The sequence below is a fragment of the Sus scrofa genome, chromosome 8, assembly GCF_000003025.6.
Source record: "Sus scrofa isolate TJ Tabasco breed Duroc chromosome 8, Sscrofa11.1, whole genome shotgun sequence".
Taxonomy (NCBI): Eukaryota; Metazoa; Chordata; class Mammalia; order Artiodactyla; family Suidae; genus Sus; species Sus scrofa.
The window spans coordinates 78,199,864-78,218,678 of NC_010450.4; the positions used below are offsets into that span (position 1 = coordinate 78,199,864).

Sequence of the window (18,815 nt, forward strand, 5' to 3'; positions counted from 1 at the left end):
GAAATAGCAAATGAAATTATTGTTTAAGAATGTTTCTTTTTTTAAAAAAATTTTCATTTTTGGCTGTGCCTGCAGCATGTGGAAGTTCCCAGACCAGGGATCAAACCTGCACCACAGCAGTGACCCAAGCCACTGTAGTGACAATGCCAGATCCTTTAACCTCCTGCCCTACAAGAGAACTCCAGAGAATGTTTCTTTATAGTATTCTGGCTAGTGTTGAGAGATTGCTACCATCACTGTAGGAAAAGAATTTTTTTTTTTTTTTTTTTGCCAGTGCCTGTGGCATGAGGAAGCTCCCAGGCCAGGGACTGAACCACACCATAGCTATAATCAGAGCCATAGCTGTGAAATGCCAGGTCTTTAACCCACTGAGCCATGGGGGAATGTTCATTATAGGAACACTTCTAACCAGTAACTAGGAATTTAGCCCCTGTCTCATTAATGTTATAGAAAAAGGAGAAGAGGATTGATAACTTTATTTGATATTAAACACTACAAAAGTTATTCTAATCAGCAGGCAATTATAGGTATTCACAGACTAGTATTGGAAACAGATAAACCTGCAATTATAATGCCATATGCTAAATTCTGTGCCAGAAGTCTTTAAGTACAGGTTACTAAAGTAGAAATGAGAAAAAATAGGAAGACTCCACAATTTAGGAGGAAAACCTCCCTAGGGAACATGATTCTTGAGATGTATTTTCAAGGATGAGTGGGATTGGTACCGCACACTGTGGAAAACTGAGGGTTATGGATATATTGGAGGACATAGGTGTGAGAACATTCTAAATAGAAAGTAGAATATCTGAACACACTTTGATATGGGAAAGTGTGTGTGTGTGTGGATTGTTGGAATAGAATTGGGCATTTGGATCATAAAGGGCCTAAGGTGGTATATTTGGACTTTCATCTAAAGGTAGTGAGAAGCCTTGGAAGATTTTAAGATACGAATATTATGATCTTCAGGCTTTGGAAAGAACTGGTAGCAAAGTTTAGGATGGGTTGAAGGAGAGGGGAGTGAAATCAAGAAGAAGAATAGCAAGGCTATTACAGTGATCTATATGAGAAACAGAGCTAAATTGTAGTCTGGAGTCTGGCAAGTAATAGGAAATCAATAAATATTTCTCAATGAGTGAATGACTGATAATTTCATCTTACTTTTAGCCAAAACTTTAAAGTGCTTATTCATCACAAAAAATAAATAGCTCTTTGGCTGAATTTCAATGCTGAAGTATTAGATGCTTTTAAAGTTTATATATAGAAAAAGAGTTTGACAGTGAGAGCTGTTGATCAAATGTGTACTTGCTCTACTTAATGCAAAACACTGGTTAACCTGGTTCTTTTTTAAAGAAAATTGTTAAGTCGATTTTGTTTAGATTCTGCTAAGTGTAAATGTCTTCAATTATGCAAATTACTGTTACATTTTATAGGTAAGGTAACATGGCCTTGTGATTAATATTAGTGTTATTAGTATTATTAGCATTAGCTTTGAAGTTAGCCTAGGGTTCAAGTGTCAGCTTTTGATAGAAGTACTTTTACTTCTATGAGCCTCTGTTTCCTTATCTGTTCTTTTAACTAATTATTGTTTACTGACTATGTACCATGAATTGTTCTTGATTCTGGGGATACAGCAATAAACAAAACAGATAAAGATTCTTTTTTTGTAGACCTTACATTTGAATGGTCATTGGCACTCTACAAACAATAAACAAAATAAGTAATAGGTTATATGATATGTGAAAGGTGGCAAGTACTTTAGGAAAAGATAATGTGAAACCAGTTGAGAGAAATGGAGATTTTTAAAGGAAATATAAAAGGTTGATATGAGTAGTAGTTTGATTAGAGATCATTGAAAAGTGACATTTAAGCAGGCCCTTGATGGATGCAAAGGGTTTAACCATAAAGGCATGTAGGGGAAAAGCATTTCATCCTAGGGAACAGCCAGTATACAGATGAAAGCTTCCCTGGCATATTTGAAGAATGAGGCCAGGATGGCAAGAACAAAGTGATCAGTGTGGAAAAAAGTGAGAAATGAGTTCAGAGACATAGGGCAAGATTTTGTGTAGAACTTCTGTAATTTATTCTGTGGGAGATAACAACCATTGCTGGATTTTGAGTAAACCAGGGGGACAATCTGCCTTATGTATAAAAAGATCGCTTTGGCTGATGGATGTAGGAATTTAAGGAGAGAGGTAAAGAGATCAGTTAGGGAACTGTTGTAGGAATCCTAGTTAAACATGATGGTAGCATGAACTAGGGCACTAACAGTAGAGAAAGTACCAAGTAGTAGGATTATGAATATATTTTGAAGATAGAGCCAATAGAATTTACTGATAGATTAGATGTGGGTTGTGGGAGACAGCCAGGATTCAAGTAATACTTTTAAGATTTCTGGCCTTTGCAGCTGAAAAGATGGTGTTTCTATTAACCAGGATGGAAAACACTTTGGATAAAGCACTTATTGGGGAAGATCAGGAGTTCAGTTTTGAAAATACTGATTTTTAGATCTTTAGTAGATATCTAAGCAGAGATGTTAAATAAGCATTGGATAATTTTTTCTCCAGACTAGAAATAAACTTGGGTGTTATAAGCATATTGGTGGTATTCAATGTCTGGAGACTATATGAAATCATTAAGGAGATAGGATGATGACTGAGATTTGACTCCAGGCTCAGAAGTTGTTTCTGACTTGGACAGGAGTAGTTTTGGGCGATTGGTGTAGAAAAAAGTCCTTTTGCAGAAGAAGAGAATGAGAGAAGAGGCATTAGAAAATGTACATAAAGAATTCTTTAGAGGACTTTTGCTACAAAGGGGAGCAAAAATAAAATGATACAGTAGCTGTGGCAGAGGAGTAGAGTCAAGTGATGTAGGGTTTTAAAAAAACGAGAGCAAGACAGCATAGTTTGATGATAATGAGGAGGAAATTAATGTAGGAGAATATGTGAGAAAATCTGGAGTGGTGTTTTTGAGTAGTTTAGAGAGTGGGTGAAAGTGCACATAAATGAGATTTTGAAATAGAGCATGGGTAGATCCATTTGTGCTAACATAAGTGAACATTTTATGTAGTTCCAGAGAATGAGAGGTAAATATAGTAGAGTGAGAGTTGGGTTTAGAAGGGTTTAAGAATGCCAAGTGAATATGAGGGCGAGAAGAGGGAGTCAAACTTACATGCAAGAGAGTGATTGTAATCATGGACCACAGGATTATAATTATTAAGCAAGATTAAGAGTAGAATAGCTCTAAAGAAAATGATAGGATGGATGGATTGGAGCTCTAAGAGCTGTTAAAGTTGTGACAGTAGAATGAGTGAGCTATAAACATGAGAGGTGGTAGAGAGAAGAATGAATAGAACCAAGGCCATTCAGTTATTAGAAATCATCAGATCTGGCATATGACCTGACCACACAGTATATAGCTAAGATAAGGTGAAGACAAGATCATAGGAGAGGAAGGAGTTCAAGGAATTGTCAGAGCAGGATCTTTAGCTTTGAATCTTATGCCCGTAGACTTTTATCACTTACTCATCATTGGTGTTGACGCTGCATACCCCCAAGTCATTCCCATTTATTTTTCAATTATTTTAGGTTTGGGATCACTGTCACTTTCTCCAACACTATTCTTGTAATAATTCTTTGTGATTTCATCCATATTACAGCACATATTAGAATTTTGTTCTTTTTCATTAATTAACACTATCCTACTGTATGGATATACACATTTTGTTTTTCCCTTTAGTAATCAATGAACATTTGCATTGCTTTCTGATTTTGGCTGTTATAAATACTGCTTCTCTGAGTATTTATATACACAACTTTGTGTGGACATATATTTTCATTTCTCTTGGGTAGATACCTAGGAGTACAGTTGCTGGGTTAAGTGGGAAGGCTATGTTTAACTTTTTAAGAAACTGCCAACTGTTTTCCTGGTTAGCCTGGTTAAGTATCTTATTCTGTTTTCTGTTTGCATTTCCATAATGACTATGAGTCTTTTTTCAGGTGCCTTATGTAGGAAAATATCTATATAGATTTTCTGCCCATTTAAAAATTTCATTGTAAGACTGCAGGCTTTTAAGCAGTTGTTTATATATTTCTCGACAGAAGTCCTTTTGTCATGTATACGATTTGCAAATATTTTCTCTCAGTCTGTGACTTATAGTTTCATTTTCAATGAAAAGCAAAAGTTTTAATTTTGATAAAGTACAACTTGCCTATTTTTTGGGGGGGGTTATGGTTTATTAGCAAACTCAAGAAATATTAGCTTAAGGTATTAAGAATTTTCTTACTTCTTCTATAAATATTTTTCCCCTAGAAATTTTATACTTTTAGCCTCTACATTTAGATCTATGATTCATTTTGAGTTAATTTTTTTGTATGGTGTGAGGTAAAAGTATAATTCAATTTTTACATTTAGATATCAGATTATCTTTCCATCATTTGTTGAAAAGGTCACTCTTTCCCCACTCACTTGTCTTATTTTCTTTAGTAAAAATCAGTTAACCGTAAATGTAAGGAATTTTTCCGGATTCTCAATTCTGTTCCATTCATCTCTTTTTCTTTATGGCAATATCATACTGTCTTTATTACTGTAACTTTGTAATGACTTTGAAATTGGGTAGGCTAAGTCTTTTTCGTTCCTTTTAAAATTTGTATTGACTGTTTCAGATCATTTATATTCCCATATAAATTTTGAATAGCATGTTAATATCCAACAAACAAACAAATAAACAAAAAAACTCCTGTTGGGACTATGGCAGGGATTGCATTGACATTATAGATTAATTTGGGAATAATTGATGTTTTAATACTTTTGAGGCTTTTAATGTAAGAACATGGAATCTGGCTCCATTAATTTAGATCTTCTTTAATTATTTTAGCATACAATCATACTTTAAAAAATACTTCTATGTAGTTTATTCTTTTTGAAGCTCTTGTGAATGAAATTCATATCTTCATTTCTTTTTCAAATTATTCACTATTGGTATATAAAGTTAATGTAATTTTTTTGTGTGTATTGATCCTATATACTACAACTTTACCAAGTTTATTCATTAATTTTAATTTTTAGTTTTGCTTTTCAGATTTCTTAGCTTTTTAACTTAGAGATTTATGTTGACAGTGAAAAACCATTGGTACTTTTACTTCTGCTTTTCCAATCTGGATGCCTTTCATTGCTTTTTCTTGTCTAAATGCCCAGATTAGGACTACCAGAGTGATACTGAGCAATAGTGAGTCTGGATGTCCTTAAGTCCTATTTTAAACGAAAAACATTGTCTTTCACTTTTAATTGTTATGTTAGCTGAAAGTTCATTGTAGATGCTCTTAATCAAATTGAGGAAATTCTCTGCCATTTCTTGTTTATTGAGAGTTTTTATTGTGAATGAATCTTGGATTTTGATAGCTGTTTCCTTCTTTTTCCCTTTAAGATGATCGTGTGGGTTTTGTTCCTTATTGACATGGTGATTTATGTCAGTTGATGTTTCAATATTAAAGTTAATGTTCTTTGCATGAATGCCACTTGGTCACGGTGTATAATCCTTTTACTATGTTGCACAATTCAATTTGCTAATATTTTGATAAGGATTTGATTTTGTGTCTGCTTTTATGATTAAGTTGATTATAGTTTCTTTGTGATTAGTCTGTCCAAAATGTTATCATGGCCTCATAGGATCCATTGGGAATTGTTTCCCCTTCTTCTGTTTTCTGAAAGAGTTTGTGTAGGATTGGTATTAAAATCTTATTTAAATGTTGTGTAGAATTCACTAGGGAAGCCAGTGAGCCTGCATCTTCGTTTGTGGCAAAATTTTAAATTACTGATTCAGTTACTTGACTTGTTTTAGGTCTGTTCACATATTGTCTCTGCGTCAAATGTGGATATTTGGAATTTTTTAGGAATATGTCTATTTCTTCTGTATTGTTTAATCTGTGAATCAGAGAGTGGTTCATAATAATCCTTTGTGGTCCTTTTAATTTTTGTAGTTATCAGTGATGGTCATTCTTTCATTCCTGATTTTGGTAATTTGTGTTTTTTTCTTTTCTACCCTTTGGCAGTCCAGGTAAAGGTATATTTATTTTGTTGGTGTTTTTTTTCCTCCCAAAGAACCAACATTTAAAAATTGAATTTCCCCCTTTTTTATGTTTTCTGTTTCATTGATTTTAATTTCCATTTTATTATTTGTATCCTGTTTCTTTGGGTTTAATTTACTCTTTAATTCCTCTCATTGTTTTATTATGGTTTTAATTTTTTAACTTTTATTTTTTATTACTCAATTTATTACATTTATAGTTGTACAGTGATCATCACAATCCAGTTTTTAGGATTTCCATTTTTTTTGTTGTTGTTGTTGTTGTTGCTATTTCTTGGGCCGCTCCCGCGGCATATGGAGGTTCCCAGGCTAGGGGTCGAATCGGAGCTGTAGCCACCGGCCTACGCCAGAGCCACAGCAACACGGGATCCGAGCCACGTCTGCAATCTACACCACAGCTCACGGCAACGCCAGATCGTTAACCCACTGAGCAAGGGCAGGGACCGAACCTGCAACCTCATGGTTCCTAGTCGGATTCGTTAACCACTGCGCCAGGACGGGAACTCCAGGATTTCCATTTTTAAATTATTTGCTTATTGATTGCTTAAGGATTGCATCGATGCATTTTAATTTATCATAATCTACTTAATTTCAGTAAAATATTATAAATTTGCTTTAATATTTAATTTCAGTAAAATATTGTAAATTTGCTTTAATGTAATTCTGTTTGCATTATATCATTTATGGTATCATTGTCATATATGTTGTTATATATCTTATAAACCCTGACATACAGTGATATTTCACATACCAACACAGATCACCTGTCTAAATGTGTACAATTTTGATGGTAAAACCAACACTGTTTTCTAATGTTAGAATATTTTCATCACCCAAAGAGAAAAATCTGTGCTTATTAGCAACCACTCTCTATTTTCCCCTTCTCTAACCCTAGGTTTTCTTGTTCTAAACACATCATATAATTGGAGTTATACAACATATGGTCTTTTGTGACTGGTTTCTTTCATTTCACAAATTTCCAAGGTTTCTCTATGCTATAACATGCGTCAGAGCTGCATTTCTTTTTATTGCTGAATACTATTTCATTTTAAAGATATTTTATTCACCCATTGAATGAAGCAGTTGATGAACATTTTTGGTTGTTTTCACTTCTTGGCAATTGTGAATAATAGTGCTATAAATATTTATGTGTTTTTGGGTGGGCATAAATTTTCACTTCTCTTGGGTATATACCTGGTAGTTGAATTAAGTCGTATACTAACTATTTTTAACTCTTTGTGGAACTACCAAACTTTCCCCTCAAAGTGTTTTTCATTTTTGAAAGGTAGTTTTGATGCACATGGAAATCTTGTATGTTTTTTTAAAAAGCACTTTGAATGTGTAGTATGACCTTCCATGTTTTTTGATATGCATTTAGCCTTTAATTGTATTCTTGTTCTCTATGTGACAAATGCCTTTTCCCTAGCTCCTTTCAACTTTTTTCCTTTTAATCCTTGCTTTATGATAGTTTGACTAGGACATGTCTAGGTTCCTTTGTTTTTCTTGGGAAATAAATCTCCATTGCTCTCTCACATTTCTACATATCTTGCAGGTAGAAGAACCAAATGCTTGTGTTCTGAACTACCATTTCGAAGATGCTTGGTGATGTTTATTTTGCTTGGAGCTTTTTGAACTTCTAGGATCTGTAGATTTAGCTTTTCCTAATAAATGAAAAATACTCAGTCATTATTTCCTCATAAATTTTCTTTGTGCTTATCCATTGCGCCTCCTATTTGGGGACTCCTGTTACACATGTATTGGTAGACTTAATGTTATCCTGAAATCTTCAGTCTTTTTTCTCCAGTTGATAAATTTTCTTGCTTCAATCTGCATGTTCACCGATTGTGTCTTCTGCCTTCTGAGATTTGCTAATCAGTCCACTTGGAATTTTTCTTTTAATTATTAAAAAACAAAACAAAACAGAATTACGGAGTTTCCATCGTGGCTCAGTGGAAATGAATCTGACTAGGAACCATGAGGTTGTGGGTTCGATCTCTGGCCTCGCTCAGTGGGTTAAGGATCTGGTGTTGCTGTGAGATGTGACTCTGGCATAGGCTGGCAGCTGTAGCTCTGATTTGACCCCTAGCCTGGGAACCTCCATATGCGGTGGGTGCAGCCCTAAAAAGCAAAAACAAACAAACAAACAAACAAACAAAAAAACGAAAACACACCCAGAGTTTACATTTGGCTCTTTTTAATAGATACTCATTATCTATACTCACTGTTTATATAGTCATTGTCATCACATTTTCTTTTTATTTTTAAAGTGTGATTGCATTAAATTCTTTAATCGTATTTATAATAGTTACCTTGAAGTACTATCTGCTAAGTTCAACATCTGATCCTACTCAAATAGAGTTTCCATTGACTGCTTTGATTCATCATGAGTCACATTTTCCTATTTTTTTCATGTATTTATTATTAATTATTAGGAGACTTAGTATAAGATATATCTGTCCTTTTAGCAAAATTTTAAGTATTTAAAATGGTATGGTGTTAACGGTAGGCACTATGCTGTATAGTAATCTCTAGGACTTACTCATTTTGTATAACTGAAACGTCATAGCCTTTGACTAACACCTCCCATTTCACCTCTCACGGACCTTGGCAACTAGCATTCTACTCTCCGCTTCGAAAACTTTGACAAATTTGGATTACTTATATAATATTATCTTATAGTATTTGTCCTATGTCTGACTTATTTCACTTAGTGTAATGTTTTCTAGGTTTTTCTAGGTTGTTGAATGGAAGCAACATAAATATCCATGGATTGTTGAATGGAGAAATTGACAAAACACTGTAAACCAACTATAATGGAAAAAATAAAAATCATTTAAAAAAATAATATGTGATATAGAAATATAAAAGATTTTTAAAAACATGGGCATTTAGGAGTTCCCGTGGTGGCTTAGTGGTGAACGAATCTGACTAAGAACCATGAGGTTGCGGGTTCGATCCCTGGTCTTGCTCAGTGGGTTAAGGATCCAGCGTTGCCATGAGCTGTGGTGTAGGTTACAGATGTGGCTCGGATCCCGTGTTGCTGTGGCTCTGGCATAGGCTTGACAGCTACAGCTCTGATTAGATCCCTAGCCTGGGAACCTCCATATGCCGCGGGTGTGGCCCTAGTAAAGGCAGAAAGAAAAAAAGGTGGGGGGGGCATTTAATACAGCAGTTTTGGATTCTGTGTTTTCTTCATTTTCATCTGGAGATTTTGTTTCTCGTTTTTTTTTTGTTTGTTTTTTGTTTTTTGTTTTTTTTTGCTGTGTTTTTTTGATTTTTTTTTTCTTGTCATGTTTCATTTCCCCTTCTTTTTCTTGTTTTTCATGGTTGTTCCATTGTATGTTGCTTTTGTTTTCTCTTTGTCAAAGATGATTTCACTTGGAGTTCCCTGGTGGCCTAATGGTTAAGGATTTAGCATTGTCACTGCTATGACACAGGTTTAATCCCTGGCCCTGGAACTTTCACATGCCATAGGTACAGCCCCCCCCCAATTTTATACATTATAATTATATACATAATATATAATTATCACATATATATATAAATATCATATAATATATTTAATTATCAAAATTATCATTTGAGTATATTTATGTGGGTCTCTTTGTAGGCTCTCAACTCTGTTCCATTGATCTCTTCTTTTACCAGTACCACAGTGTATTGATTACTGTAGCTTTGTAGTAAATCTTGAAGTTGCATAGCCTCAGTCTTCCAACTTTGTTCTTCTCCTTCAATATTATGTTGGCTGTTCTGGGCCTTTTGGCTCCCCCATATAAACTGTAAAATCAGTTTGACAATACCTGCAAACTAGCTTGCTGGGATTTTGAATGGTATTGCATTGAATCTATATACTAAAATTTGAAAAGCTGACATCTTTACAGTAGTGAATCTTCTTATCTCTGAGCATGGAATATTTCTCCACTTATTCTTTCATTCATCTGAGTTTTGTAGTTGTTCTCATATAGATTGTGCATATCTTTTTTTTTTTTTGCTTTTTAGGGCCACACTAGCGGCATGTGGAGGTTCCCAGGCTAGGAGTCAAATTGGAGCTACAACTGCTGACCTATGCCACAGCTACAACAATGTGGGATCCGAGCCACATCTGCAACCTACACCACAGCTCATGGTGACACCAGATCCTTAACCCATTGAGCGAGGCCAGGGGTCGAACCTGCAACCTCATGGTTCCTAGTTGGATTCGTTCCACTGTGACACGGTGGGAACTCCTGTTTTACATATCCTGATAGATTTATACCTAAATATTTTATTTTACAGAGTGCTAATCTAAATGGTACTGTGTTTTTAATTTCAAATTCCATTAGTTCAGTGCTGGTATATAAAATAGCAATTGACACTTGTATGTTAACCTCATGTCCTATAACCTTAGTATAATTGCTTATTAATTCCAGGAATTTTTATTTTTTGTCAATTGTTTTGGATTTTCTACATAGATGATCATGTCATCTGTGAACAACGATATTATGTCTTCCTTCTCACTCCCTTTTATAATGGGAACATTTCTCATTTCTCACCATTGAATAGAACATTAGCTTTTGATGTTTTTTAGGTATTCTTTATCAAGTTGAGGAAGTTTCTGTCTAAGTTTACTGAAATATTTCATCATGAATGGGCATTGGATTTTGTCAAATGTTTTTTCTATAGCTATTGATATGACTTTGGTTTTCTTTTTAGCTTGTTTATGTGTTATAGATTACATTAATTGGCTTTGAATTGTTGAACCAGCTCTGCATATCTGGGATAAGTCTTGATTGGTCATGGTATATGATTCTTTTTATAGTCGGTTGATTTGGTTTTGTTTGTTGATTTTTAAAAAAAATTTTCTAATGGCTGCAACTTTGGCATGTGGAAGTTCCTAGGCTAGGGGTTGAACAGGAGCTGCAGCTGTCCGCCTATACCATGGCTACAGCAATACTGGATCTGAGCCATACCTATGACCTATGCTGCACCTTGTGGCAACTCTGAATCCTGAATCCACTGAGTGAGGCCAGGGATTGAACCCTCATCCTCACGGACTTTATGTCAGGTTCTTTACCCGCTGAGCTGCAACAGGAACTTCTGTTGATTTTTAAAAGTTACTTGCCTGGGCTTAATTTGCGGAATTTGTCTCTCTTATGGGATGGCGCTCATAATATTGCTGCTTAGCTTTTTAAAAATTCTTCTTTTTTTTTTTTTTGTTTTTTGTTTTTTGTTTTTCTTTTAAGGAATCACCTCCTTTCCCCCCATAGCATTAAGGTCAGTGAATGATTGATCAGAAGTCTTGCCAAAACTTTTGATCACATGGTTGGCAGATATCTGTTTGGTTTGATGGATACATTTAAATTTGCAGAAATTTTCATCTCGAGCTTTTACTTCTTGTTGATATTTTTCCAGTCTGCATGTATGTGTGCTCAAGGGCCCAGACAAACATGAATGTGTGAAATTTTATTAACCCACTATATAAACTCTCATTTTTCAAGATCTCCCCTCTAATTCTCTAATTACTGGTTTCCTGTTTACCTTAACTGCAAATGTAATCTTATTCTGGGATAGCTATAGGTTTTTTCAGTTTTCACATTGGCATGTGTGTTCTTTGTTTTCTGAGCTCTCTTCCAAATCATGTCAGCCATCTATGGCAATGAAGTTGTTGATTTCTGTAAAGCAGCCACAGCATGATAGATCTGCTTCACCTATGGTGTTGGGGCGAGGCATTCCCAGTAAAGATTGCTGCAGACTCCATTTGTTCTTACCCAGTATTTAGCAGATTTTGGTGAATAAAATTATGGATTCTGTTGTTGGTTTTTGGTCCATTTTCAGAACCCTGAAATGATTGTTACTCTTCAGTTATGTACTTGTTTTTCTGGGAGAGGATTTGTTGACCTATTTATTGCACCAAATCCAGAAGACCCACACCCATAGCCTTACCTGTGTGATTCCTTCTGATTTAAGTACCAGTTCACATGTCAGCTTGTCAGAGAAGTCCTCCCGGAAACCTGTTACCAGGTTGCTTTTATGTAATTTCTTAAATTTTTCCCACCATAGCTTTTAATCCCCTCCCATGTTTGTCTTTATTGTGTCTCCTCCTATACAGTGTATGTTTAATGAGAGTTGTCCCCCTGTGTCTTGCTTAGGGTTGGATCTGTGACCTAGAAAAGTGCTTGCAAATCCAGTAAATATTTGTGTTTCATTGATAAGATATTCTCTCTGTAATTATATTGTTTTTGTACTTTTGATTATATTGATAATTTTCATGCAAATAACATTCATTCTTAAACAGAAATTCATTTTATAAAATACTCTTAATAACAATCAAGTGATATTTCTTTGAAGATTATTACCAAAAGAAAATCCATATACATACAATAATGAATATTTTACATTAAAACTTCTTATTTCTTATAAAGAAATGAATTTTACATTATTCCCAAGTATTTTATCCAGAATAGCTAATTCTTATTAACGTTTTAAATTGGGGAAACAATTATTTGAATAACTTATTTTTTTATATCATATGTGATGATCGGTTTTATAATACCCTTTTCCTGATTTCTTATCTATACTTCTCTTTATTTGGATTTGTTAGCCTCCTGTGGTTAGAAACTGTCTTCTTTATTTCATTGCCTAGACAATAGAAAATACTTAGCCTTTGCGTTTAAGTAAATGTTAGAAATAAATGGTGTTATAAAGAGAACTAACATGCCTTAGTGAAATAGTGGCGGTAGTATTTGAAATTTTATTCTTCCTTTCTTTAGAGGGTAGAATATATTTTAAAGGAACAATTTAGAGATTTATTTCCCTAAATCAGTGGGTTTGACTTTCCTTTTGTAAATATTCAATGCACTGAGGTTAAATGAGTTTACATTGCTATGGATGTATTTTTGAAGCAGCTTTCAGCTACTGGACTTAATCCCAGGGGTAAGAAGAATAAGTTATAAAGGTTTTCTTTTCACTGCAGAGACCAACCTTTTTTTTTCCTTTTCCTTTTTTTCTTTCTTTTTATGTAAGTCTGACCTGCCCTGACCTCATTTATAGAGTTGTTGCTATAAATTTGGTACTTGATTAATGTTTTATTAGTGTAAATAACACGGAGATCTTCACAGACTGAGACTCCAGCCTAAGGTTTATCGAACTTGAGGGGTATCATTAGCAAATCAATTACTTAGGTCAGACATAAGTAATTGTTTGCGAGAAATGTTTTTCTTCACTTACCTGTTTAAGTGATAAGATATTTTCTCAGTAAATACATTGTTTTGATAGTTTTGAGTTCAGTTATTTATATTTTTCTTATAAACAACATTCCATTTTAAATCAGTTTATTTACAGAAATAAAATAATCAATAATTACTGACATAATAAAGTGATATTTCTTTGTGGTTTTTACCAAGACAAAGTGAAATGTGTAAATATATAATAAAGGTTTAAGTTTAAAAAATTAAATCTCCACATTTTTTAAGAATATTGTTATTTCTGAATCATAATTTTGTTTATGGATAATTTCAAATCATTATCATAACTGTCATCTCATTTTACCTTTCAAATATGCAGATACTTGATCTAGAAGAGTTTATTCCAAAAGACACTGGTTTCTTTAAAAAATTTTAGATTCTTCAAAAAATATTAAAGCCTTCTTTTAGAATGTTCTGTGATACCACATTAAGGTGACTTCTTTAAGGAAGTAGGAAGGTCTGTTCTAAATTCAAGCATGGTGGGTAGTATCATTATGGAGATAGGGCTTCAGTTAATTTATTTGTGTACTTGACTTCATTTTATATTAGTTTCTTTTTCCTTCACCATAAATATTTATTTAATTGAAAAATGAGTTTAATGAAACTAATTCCAATAGAACTTTTTCTTTCATCTTTTTAAGGCCGCACCCTTGGCACATAGAGGTTCCCAGGCTAGGGATTGAATTGGTGTTGTAGCTGCTGGCCTACACCACAGCCACAGCAACATGGGATCTGAGCCATGTCTGCTACCTACACCACAGCTCACGGTGATGCTGGATCCTTAACCCACTGAGCAAGGCCAGGGATTGAACTTGTGTCCTCATGGCTACCTAGTCAGATTCATTTCTGCTGAGCTATGGCAGGAACTCATGTTGCTTACATTTTTAAATTAAATTATCATTGAACCTTAAAAGTATTTTCTCATTTGGATAAAGGGGTTTAGATTTCATATTTTACCTTTCTTCTTACTCCTATTGTCCTTAATGTTTTTGTTGATCTGTATTCTATAAACTTCGGTTTCTAATATGGGTGTTAATTTTGCCAGCATAAATAGATCCAGCAGCTAGGTAGCCTTCTTTCTTTCTGCCAACCTGTCTACCATATATCCAACAAATATTTTTTGGAGTATTGTAAGCACTTGATATTGTTTTAGGCAGCTGGGATCCAGGTTGCTGCTCTCTGAGTGTTACTAAATCTTATAACTTCGTTTGTTTGACTTGTGTTAGAGGGAACATTGTAATGAGTAAGTACTGATCATCCTGCATATTTTATATATTTAGGTAGTCCTTCTTTTTTGTTTGTCTACTCTGGAATTCTGAAATATCAATGCAAATTCCCCACAAGTAAAATTTTTATAGCTTCACATGTCAAGGGATCCTGTCTTTGTTACATAATTTCGTAATTTGTCTCCTCATTTATACTATAAAGTGAAAAACAGACACGATTCCATTGGCTGATCAAAGTTTTAAATTTTTTATGGTAAAAATCAGTAAAATAGACTCTGGAACCTAGTTTAAAGGAATAATATCTATTAAAATTTTAATACACTAATTCCCATTTTAAATTTTATAATTTTTAAAATACATAAGTAATTATAAAATGACCCGTACGGAAAGTATTGGATTTAGTTTATTAAAAATACATTTTGAGCACTTTTATGGCCTCTTAGAATTTGACTCTTCAGTGTGCTGCTGTGACTGTTTCCTTTTCCCCACCCTTGAAAAGCACACGGAGGGCAGATTATCCACATACTGTTGGGCACGTTGCTTAATTATCCCCTGGGGAGAGTCAGTATCTGCTTATTACAGCAATAATTCAGACTTGTATCTGAATATGTAAATAGCTCTCATAAAAGACATAATGTTTCTATAGTACTAATACACTTGTCTGTCTCTTCAGAATTCAGCTGCTTAGATTGCACTTGTGCTTTCTGAGCATTCATTTAGCAGCTCCACCATTTTCCTTCACTCCACATATCATAGATTCCTAATAAATGTCTGTTGAATAAGTTAGAAGAATGAGTAGAAGGGAAAGTGAAGAGGGAGGAGGGGGCAAAGAGGGCAAAACACATTTCATTTTATTCTGACCCACTTGGCTATTATTTGGATTATATTTTGGTAAAAGACAAAGGTATTTATTGCAATCAAGTAGACAGTATAGCTAGTATATACTCTTTATCTAGGCCAGTCAAAGATATAATCTGAATCAAAGTGGAATTTATCTCTTGGCAATTCTGAAATGTTTCTTAAAGAGCCATCTGCTTTCCAGTTAAATTTTAAAAATTACATGTGTAGTAAGATAATTTATAGAAAAACTCCAGTTAAATATTATTAACTGTTGTTTGGATATTATTTTCTCAAAGATTTTTTGAGAGGAGACTTTCGTCTTCATTTACTCTGGATTGAATTGATTTAAAAGTTTGTGTGGGTTGTTAAAGGGGCATGTGCTGTTCTTTCCTCTTAAAGATTAGGCTATTTAAATGACCATTTATTTATTTTTTTTTTCAGAGTTTAATGGCTTATCAAAGAGGACTAGAATTTTCTCCCCATCATTAGGATAACACATTTTTCTTATTTCATTTGTTTTTGTTTTTGTTTTTATTTTTAGGGCCACATCCAGGGCACATGAAGGTTCCCAGGCTAGAGGTCTAATCAGAACTGCAGCTGCCAGCCACAGCCACAGTCATGCCAGGTCTGAGCCATGTCTGCAACCTACACCGTAGCTCACAGCAATAGTGGATCCTTAATCCACTGAGTGAGGCCAGGGATCAAACCCACAACCTCATGGTTCCTGGTTGGATTCATTTCCACTGAGCCATGATGGAAACTCCTTTATTTCATTTCTTAATGTGTTTTGGTTTAAAACAGTCGTATGGTCAAATTATTTTTCGCTTTTAATTTTCCAGCTTGATCTGTTTTCTGTGGTTACTTTTTAGGCTTCTTCTGTTGTGATCAATGTAAAATAATGGTGCTACATTTAAATTATATTTTTTACCTCCTTAACATGCTAAATTCCATTAGGTTTAAGGGCTTTAAGTGTTTGGCATTGCATTTGACTTTTCTCAGCAAGGCCAATATATATGGGCCAGGGAAATGTACTATGGATTCAGAATTTCTGTAGAATATGCTTGTATTTATATAGAAGTTTCATAACCTTATGCATTATTAAAAACTAAACAGTTTATATATAAATGGAATCACATATTAAATGAAATTAGGTGTAGAAGATGAAGGAAAGAAGGACAAACTTTGAGAAAAATTAAATAAAAATAAAATGAAGATACAGTCAGTTCATTCATTCAGAGAATATTTATGCATGCCTGCTGTGTGCTGTTCTGTGATCTGGGGCTCTGGAGGTTTGGCAATGGATAGAATAGACATTCCCCCCCTTTTATAGTGTGTTTTAATTGGCATGGATAGATATTAAAGAGATTTAAAAGTTTGTATTAGGTCGGAAAGTGCTAAGTGCTCTGAAAAAGCTAAAACAGGGAGATAAAGAATAGGTATAATGAGGGGCAGAGAACGTTGCAGTTTTAATTTTTAAATTTTTATATACTTACACATTTTATTTTTTTTAAATTTTTTATTGTTATTTCCCCAATACATTTTTTTTCTACTGTGCAGTATGGTGACCCAGTTACACATACATTTATATTCTTTTTTCTCACATTATCATGCTCCATCACAGTTTTAAATAAGGTGTTCAAAGTAGAATCTAAAAGGAGGGCTCATTTGAAAGGATAAGCAAATGCAACTAGCAGTGGAAACAAAGACAGTTATAGGAAAATAGATAGTAGATATTTTGTAACAGAGAAGTCCCAAACTAGATTCCAAGTGGAGAATAAGCAAAGTGGTTTCCCTCATTTTAATTTTTTTTATATAAAACTATCTTCTCACACTCTATATACACATTCCTGAGAATAAATTATTTCATAGTCCTAATAATTTGTTTCATATATGCCAGCTTGCAGACTGCTCATCTACTTCCATTCTGGCTTCTCTACTGCCATGAATTATTGTTTTAAAATGCTCAACTACGGGTTATTGTGCAAAAAAAAAAGTTTGGAAACATAGATTGATGTCAGGCAGTGACATGTATGTTAAATTTGAAATGTATCTTAAATTACTGATTTCTTGGAGTTCCCTGGGGGGGCAGCACATTAAGGATCTGGCATTGTCACTGCTGTGGTGTGGGTTCAGTTCTTGGCCCAGGGAAGTGCCACATGTTTGTGGGCACCTCCAAAAAAGAAAAAAAATTACCGAATTCTTATATTTTCAAGAAAAGTAATTTGCTTTCTATATCCTGGCTGTAGTAAAGTATATGGATACATTGTAATCTTCCTGATAGAGAGCATTAGCCTCCAGAAGTAGGTACTACTGGGCTAATTTATACTGAGAAAGATCTAGATTGGCTTTCAGTATGAATGAAGCATGTTAAGGAATATTGAAAAGTTTGTTTAAAAATATTCTTTTGTTGCTCAATCTACTCTTTCTAAGACTTCAGGCTTGTATATTCTATGATGTTGGACCTTTTGCATCTCTTGCTTGAAGTTGTTACTGCTAGAATTACCTCAAGAGTAGAGAGATAGCAACTTCAGGATTTTTGTGATACTGACTTATTAACTGCTGTGTGTGTGTATGTGTGCACACACGTGTGTGTGATGGGAGCAAAGAGGTGGTTACATGGAGAGCTAGGTAATAATTCTAGAGTGTAAGAATAAAGACTATATTAATAAATGGAAATGTAGTCTGAGAAGCTGCGAAGTAAGGTTCTGTTAGTTGTGATATTACTAAAGCAAGATTTTGAAAACAATTTTTTCCTGTCATTTGGTTTGTGACTAGTCTCTGTGGTTAATTCTAAATAAATTACAATGTTAGAAGGATCACCAGTTCAGGAACATTGCTTCCCTATTTTCAGTTGTTAGGGTGCAGAAAAGTGGTAACTTTACTTTTGCATCAGTAGTGAAGATGTTTAGTAGAGAAAATCTGACTGTTGCTGCTAATGGGGGTCACAGAAAGCCCAGGAAACAGAGCAGTAATATTGGAAAACTCTTGGTGAAAATGTGTGTATGTGCTTACCCAAGGTCTAGACTAGTATAATCAGATGTGGACAATGGACTGTAATGTAGTTACGGGAGATGGTTGTCATCATTACGGTAATTTATTGAGCTGCTAGCGTGAATCTTTCCTAGTTGGTCACTTGATAGGGCTGTTTGTTTCCTAAGGCTGACACAAGCATTTTTTTTTTCCTCCTTGCATTATAGGTATAAATTATACACAGTTTTTCTTCTTAATATTCAAATATGTGAATGATTTTGTACTCTGCATTTAGAGATTTTAATTTACTAAGTAGTAAACCTACTATTTTAAGTCTGCCTTTGTAATTAAAACTTTAATTCGCTTGTGATTCTTTGTTGGAAAGAACAGTCTTCACAGCTGTTAGATAAAATTACAGTTGCTAAATGCTGTATAATTTGGACATTTGGAAAAATATGTACATAGATGGAAAAT

General features: G+C 34.2%; 1 protein-coding gene across 6 annotated transcripts in view; it reads left to right on the plus strand.

The window, feature by feature from the left end:
- LRBA (LPS responsive beige-like anchor protein) overlaps positions 1-18,815 on the plus strand; it is a 710,221-nt gene that overhangs the window by 229,777 nt on the left and 461,629 nt on the right. The window lies entirely within an intron of this gene.